Below are 7,660 nucleotides of genomic sequence, written 5' to 3'. Positions count from 1 at the left end.
ACTCGCCCTCAGCTCTAGTCAGTCTCCAGCACATCAGAGTTCAGGGTGAGCTATTATTTCTAGCTCGTGCTGGATTCTCTCATTCACGTCTTGATGTCGTTGAATTTCGGACATGGACCATCTTTTTACTTATTTTGGTTTCTTAAATACTCTTAGACTTGGAAATTTGAGGATAGATGTTCTTGATGTGATGACTTCCAGATTTTGGGGATAATAAGTGTTAAACTTTAGAAGCTTACTTAAATGGTTACATTAATAAGTTTTGGATCTTCAGCGTTATTTTGTTATTCATAGTTGAACTATTGGTAAATGATGGGGTTTATATTTGTTGGTTCGCTCACCTAGTAGGTTAAGTGTGGGTGCCACTCACGACTCGTTTTGGGTCGTGACAATAGTCCCAACCAATTATGTACCCAAACATGATATTACTTATGCAATTGAATATAGATAGATAGATAGATAGATATAGATATTACCCCTAATAATATGAAAATAAATCATATAAATTAAGACAAATATTGATAGAGAGTAAAGGTTGGAAATGGTAACGTTGAAAATTCATAATTACCTCATCAACAACCCCAGTAGGCAGTTTCCACACCCCTGTGCCCCTTGAATGTCCCATTTTTTTCTTGAACTACTAACACCTATCCAAATATTATTATTAACATATGTCATGTTAATATAATATGGTCTGGAAGTAGCATTATGTCCTATATATCATTTTAAGTAAAGTGATATTTAACTGGATGCATAATGATATTTAACGTTAACGTATATGTATATAATTTTGTGATTTTAAACCAGAGCCCCAGTATTAACTCTATGAGAAGCATTAGAAGGAATAGTATGAGGAGTTTGAGGAATCCAATATACCAACATCAAGTATGTTGCCTCTGCATGGTGATACCAAAATCCTTCCTGCACACAAATTAAATTATCAATTTTTAATATTTTTTTTCTCAATTTATGTTACTTTTTTTTAAAAAGAAAATTAGAATTAATTTAATTTATTTTAAAAATAATTAAGATTAGATTAACTCAAAGTCATATATATTGAATTTTGAAAAAGTAAAAGTATCACATAAATTAAATTTTGTTTATTAGGTTGGCATTTACGTACCTTGACTGCATCGTTAACTAGGTGGTAATATTCTATATGCAATTTAATCCAAACACCCTTCTTTCCCTGAAACAAAAAATTACATATATTATCACTCTAATTTTACCAAAGGCATATATTATGACATTAAACATGTTATAAATATAGAAAACGTAAAATCGAAGGTTTATATTAAATATATTTCAAATATAAAAAGAAAAAAAATCTAAAATATTGACAATTAAATAGGAACGGAGAAAGTATTTTACATTCATTATTTTTATAAGATTTTAAATTTAATATGAATCAATAACTTTTACTTTTTTTAGTAATTATTGTTTTTGGTCCTGTGATATGTTTAACACTACAAGATTAGAAGGCATTTTTTATATATTTTACATAACTTTAATTCTGAACCATAAAATAAAAAGATTTTCCTTACTCTTTTTATTCAGTTAAACTAGATTATTTTTTTTAGGACGGAGGAATACCTGATTCGTCCATGTGTAATGGATGCCCTAAGCATAGCAATGAATTTGATAGAATCCATTGAGTCCTTGATATGTACATTCATGCCTCCATATGCATCTTCATCAGCCTCAAACACTTGTCTATTTTCCCCCATAACTCCTTCAAATAGTGTTGAATTTCTTTCAACAACTAATTGCCTATGAATATTATCAACAAATGGAGAGCATGTAATAATCTCACAAGTGAGATCTGAAAAAATGCAATGTGTATGCAGCCCCTGTTTCCTAAAAAATAAAGCAAAAATGAGTTTGACAGTAATAAATATTTATTCCATGAAGAGTGGGGGTGTCAAATTTTGACCATAAAATGTAAGATCAAACTTTGGTGGCTAAGGCTGGGGATATATTCATCAGCACATCAATTTGGGCACAACCAAATTCAACTTGTCGCTTTACACTGTGTTTGGATCATTGTTATCCATTATATTGTATTGTATTGTTACTATATCTACAATATTTATTTTGATTGTTATTTAAAATGTATTATACTGTGTTGTTAAATTTCGTTGTTACATAACAATGAAAACCCCTATTTTATGGAACAACAATTTGGTGTGTTCCCATTGTTACTTAATTTCTTTTTTCAATTATATCTTTATATAATATTTCAAAATACTATTTTACCATTTACCTTGATTATTTAAATCTAGTCAAACTTCCTACCCTAGGATAATTAAGGATATTTTTGTAAATTTATAAATTACAATACAGTACAACAATCAAACCAAACAACTAAAAAGTTATTAAACAACAGACAATACAGTCTAGCCAAATATTGCATCTACCACACAATACACTACAATAGAGTATAATACAATACAATACATTATGAAACAATAGGTAACAATGATCCAAACAAAGTGTTAATCAAAGAAAATACACCAATAAATCTGGATAGCTAAAGTAGTACTACATTTACTATGAAGAGCACAACACGAGTCATAAAAATATTTATGTTGTCCACAGATTCCCAAAATATGGGTTATATCTTCATCTATGCGATGGGAATTGAAAATTAAGGGAGAATAGAACAGAGCAAAACATCTTTAGTGGGTGGGCAGTAGCATTTGGATTAATGAAAAAGATAAAAAGGAGAAAATTGAACAAATGGTATCTTTTTAAGTCTCTATTTTAATTTTGGTCACTATTTTTAACCAAGTTGCTTACGAACTACTACCAAGTTGGCCTTTCTCATTTCCAAGTCAAAATCAATCTCATTCATATAACAGAATTTAAGTTTGCATATATAAAATTAACAAGTAAAATAGGTTTGTACAATCATAACATTTCTTAATTAAATTATGTACTCTGATTAATGCTTTTATAACAATAAAATTAATTATTGGCCACTTGAATTAAAAAGGTAAAGCAGCCTATTACTATATAATCTAATAAAAACAGCATAGACCTGTAAAACTAATTTAATTAGTTGTCTTTCAAACTGTTATTAGAATTAAGGTCTCATATGGTCCGTCAAGTTCGTCAAAATTTGAGTTATTTAGTTTGATAAAGTTATACTAGTATTTTGATCTCTCAAGAATATTTCCTTCTTCTTTTTTTTAAAGCTAATTACCAATATTTGATATTCTCAGCTTAATAACAATGTAGCTTAGGGCATCTCCAATCCTATCCTCTATTTTACTCTCTAAATATAGAGTTCTATTTTTTCAAACAATCAATTCCAACCCAATTCTCTATTTTACTCTCCAAAAAAATCTTTTTTTTCTCTCCTGAATATTATATTATTGTTTTTTCTATTTCATTCTTATTTTCTTATTTCGTAATATAATCATTTCTTCTTTTTGAAAATAATCACTCTATAATCTTTATGTAATGCAAAATTTTATTTTTTTCAAATTCTTCATTTAATACAAAATATAATTCTAAATAACATAAGTTGCGATAGATATTATATATAATACATATTAACGAACAATTCAAACAAAAGCGAAATCATTGATGAAATATAATTGCATCATAAATATTGTATTATCATAAAATTTATTTTAAATCTTACATAAATACTCAACTTTCAAGACTATTACTTTACTCTCATGAATGTTCTATTAATGTATTACGGAGTTCAAAATAAGCATTTTTTTGTTCTTATTTTTTTATGTGTAGGTAAAAATTATATAAGTAAACAATTTCATCTTGTATCCAATTATTTCGTGTACTAATTTACTTCCCATATTCCATTTTGAACTATTGAATCAAATATTTTCATGCTGTTTAAAAAGTGTAATTTAATAATTATCACTATAACATAAAAAGTAGATTGATTGAATTATTTTGTAAATTTTGTGTTTACTTTCATAATGAAAAATAATTATAATCTAAATTACATATTTAAAATGACCAGAAAAAATTAAAAATCAATAATATATTTTAGATGTTATATTAGTTAGAAAATAATTACAAATATTAGAGACTTAATTAATAATCTTATATAATATAAATAGTATCAAAATAACTTTAAGCTACATTTTCAAAGTGACAATTTCTTTTCAAAAATAAAGTTAAAAAAATGATTAATTTGGCAGAAGTAGTAACTTGTTAAGTGTTATATTGCATTAGAAAATAATTACAAATGATAATGGTTAATTTAGTCGTATAATAGAAATAATATTATAACAATCAAAAAGTAAAATAGAGAGGTGAACAGTAGTTCTCGAAATTTGGAGAACTACTATTCACCTCTCTAAAATTGAAGAATGGAGAGTTAAATAGAGAGTGGTTGGAGAACCCATTCTCTATTTTACTTTCTAAATATAAAGAATGGAGAGTAAAATAGAGATGGGTTGGAGATGGTCTTAGTGAACAAAAAGGTAATATAGCCAAGTTATGAATAGTAACATATTATTCTAACACATAAAATCTTAGTTATTCAATTGATTGACTATTTATACTCATGTAAGAGTTCGATTATTAGTAATCTCCTCTTCCATTAAATTCCTATCCCAAGTTGATACACAATACAATACAAGATTTTGTTTAGGGTCCAATCCATGACTCATGACAATGACAACATAATATATGTTTAAGTCATCGACGATTCCTTAATGTTGTCCGCATAATTAACTTAGACACCTCAAGTAAGACTAGTATCTATTGAACACGTTTACCTATTCAAAAATCGTTCCTATTAGACATTTTTTTATAATTAGCAAAAAATATGAAGTGTGATACACTTGCCCTGACATGACAAAACGGCTAATTAAAAATGACACGTGGCACTGGGTCCCCAAAATTATAAAAAGGATAAAATTTTATTTAAAGTTATTTCAAACACATTTTATATCTATTTTCTTAAAAAAATAATGAAAATGTCAACTTATTCTAAGAACCCCACCCCGACCCCCCTTTCATCTTCCTCCCAAAACATATTCTTTCTCAAGTCACAAAATCTCCCCTTTCAAGTTCATCTACTTCCCAAAACACATTCTTTCTCAAATCACAAAACCTAATTTCTTTTCGAATAACTTAAAAAAAAAATACATTTTCATACTAAGAGTAAAGAAGAAAGAAAGTGTTACCGGCGTTTTTTCATTTCTACATCGATGATAAAAAGAAATTGATAGATCAAAAATTAATCTTTCAACTTTACAAATATCATTTTTGATAAATTTAATGGATTTATATTTGAATTTCAGTAAACTATTTGTTCGAAACTGTGATAAAAAATATTGGCTAACTTTTTTTATACTAAAAAACATTCTTCTTTTTCTTCTTCATATTTGTTCCATTATTTTTATGAGATTTGTAATAAATCACACAAAATAAAGTCTTTCTTTCAAATCTGTCGTATAATTTCTACGCTCATTGATGAGACGGCGACATAGAGAAGAAAGTATACCATTTGTCACCCCCCTTGTCACTTAAAAGTAAAGAAGAGATACACACTTTGGAATTGGTGGGATTTAGGATGGAATCGAATGTATAATAAGGTCGAGGATTTCTAAGCCTTAAGGCAGATACCCAACCACTCTTAGATAGCTTTAAAGAAGAGGTTGGAGGTTAGCTCCTTAACTTCAAATGGTATTTATCCAACGTCGTGAAAGTGTCACCTTTCAAGAGTAGAAGCATAGTTCATTTTCATTTATTTTCAGATTTGAAAGAAATAATTTTTTATCATATCTATATCTACATCTATATATATCTATATATATACTACCTTAAAACCATGAACTCCTAAACAGAATGTTGAATTACTATAATACCTCCAATTAAAAATACTCAATTAATTTTACTTATTAACTTAATTATTTGTATTATATTAAATGTAGATTCCCTTTCATATTAAAGGATTGTGATTTTTCAAAGATATGTGACTTTTCCAAAGGTTTACGACTTTTTTGACGGATTTTTACATTTTTAATGAGTTGTGACTTTTACAACATTTAAATTGTTATGTCGTTGCATAGCTTCAATCGAGATGCATGAGTATTGACATACTGTTATAAAGTATTTGTATTATAGTGAATGTCTATCATGTGGAGTCCTTTTTAGGATATATGGTTAAAGAGTCCTACTTGGGGACCAAGTTAGATTTCTCCTATAAATAGAGTGCTCCTCTTCATTGTAAATTCATTCATCAAGAGAAATAACAAGTCTTCTCTTCTTTTCTCTCTAGTTTCTTCTTCTTATTCTATAGTTTTATAACACGTTATCAGCAAGAGACTCTATTTTCTCAAAAGTGAAGGTTATATTTGAAGAATTAATAAAGGTATTATTTATTCTTTTGTTTTTAATTTTAATGTCCAATCTTACAAAGCTAGAGTTCACTGCCCTCCAAAGTTCAGGCAGGAACTACCTCTCATGGGTGTTGGATGCTGAAATCCACCTTGATGCAATGGGTCTTGGAGACACCATAAAAGAAGAAAATAAGGCATCAAATCAAAACTGTGCACGAGCAATGATATTCTTGCGTCATCATTTTGACGAGATTCTGAAAATCGAATATCTGACAGTTAAGGATCCACTTGTTTTGTGGAAAAACCTAAAAGAAAGATTTGACCACTTGAAGATGGTCATACATCCAAAGGCACGATATGATTGGATGCAGCTAAGGCTACAAGACTTTAAGTCTATACATGAGTACAATTCTGTCATGCTCAGAATCACTTCTCAATTGAAATTATGTGGAGAAACGGTTAGTGAGATTGATATGATGGAAAAGACGTTCTCTACTTTCCATGTCTCGAATGTGCTCTTGCAGCAACAATATCGAGAGAAAGGTTTCAAAAAGTATTCTGAACTAATTTCTCATCTTCTTGTGGCCGAACAAAATAATGATTTATTATTGAAAAATCATGAGAATCGACCTACTGGATCTGAACCACTTCCTGAAGTGAATGAGGCGTACGCCCACCATGCTAGGCGTGGAAAAGGTCGCGGTCCTAATCGTGGTCGTGGACGTGATTGTGGTCGTGATTATGGTCAAGAACGTAATTCTATTCCTGGCATTAATCATTCATCAAATAAAAAGGAAAAAAGAAAGGATGAGAAACGTGAAGCAACTAGGGAAGGTTGTTTATGATGTGGTGGAAGAGGTCATTATGCACGTGATTGTCGTACCCCCAAACACTTGGTTGAGCTTTATCAAGAATCACTAAAGAAGAAAGAGAAAAATCCTGAGGCAAATTTTATCTCTGAAAATCAAGTTGACATCACGCACTTGGATGTAGCAGATTTCTTCGCACATCCTGAAGGAAAAATAGATCACTTAATTGGTGATGGTTCTGTGAACATGGAAGAGTGATATTTTTTTTGGTAGTATTTATTAATAAATTTCATGTAATGATAGTTGTTTGCATGAGTTTAGTATTTTAAATTAGTTTAGTCGTTCATTAGCTTGTTCCTTAATTCGTAATAAAATAATATAATTTTTCATTGATTTATTTATATGATTCTAATATGATAGAGTTAGTCAAATACTAAACTTTATCACGTGTTTGTATTATATTAGGTCTTTAACTTGGTCTAATGTTAAAAACATAAATTCTGATATTAACTAGGATTTATCATG

At 29.0% G+C, this 7,660-nt stretch overlaps 1 pseudogene; it reads right to left on the bottom strand.

The window, feature by feature from the left end:
* Positions 1 to 1,800, bottom strand: part of LOC107020144 — a 4,252-nt pseudogene extending 2,452 nt beyond the window's left edge.
* Positions 1,801 to 7,660: the final 5,860 nt, after the last annotated feature.

Source organism: Solanum pennellii, chromosome 5, assembly GCF_001406875.1.
Source record: "Solanum pennellii chromosome 5, SPENNV200".
In the NCBI taxonomy this organism is placed as follows: domain Eukaryota; kingdom Viridiplantae; phylum Streptophyta; class Magnoliopsida; order Solanales; family Solanaceae; genus Solanum; species Solanum pennellii.
Note: the sequence above shows the minus strand (reverse complement) of the source record. Positions and strands in the feature narration are given on the sequence as shown.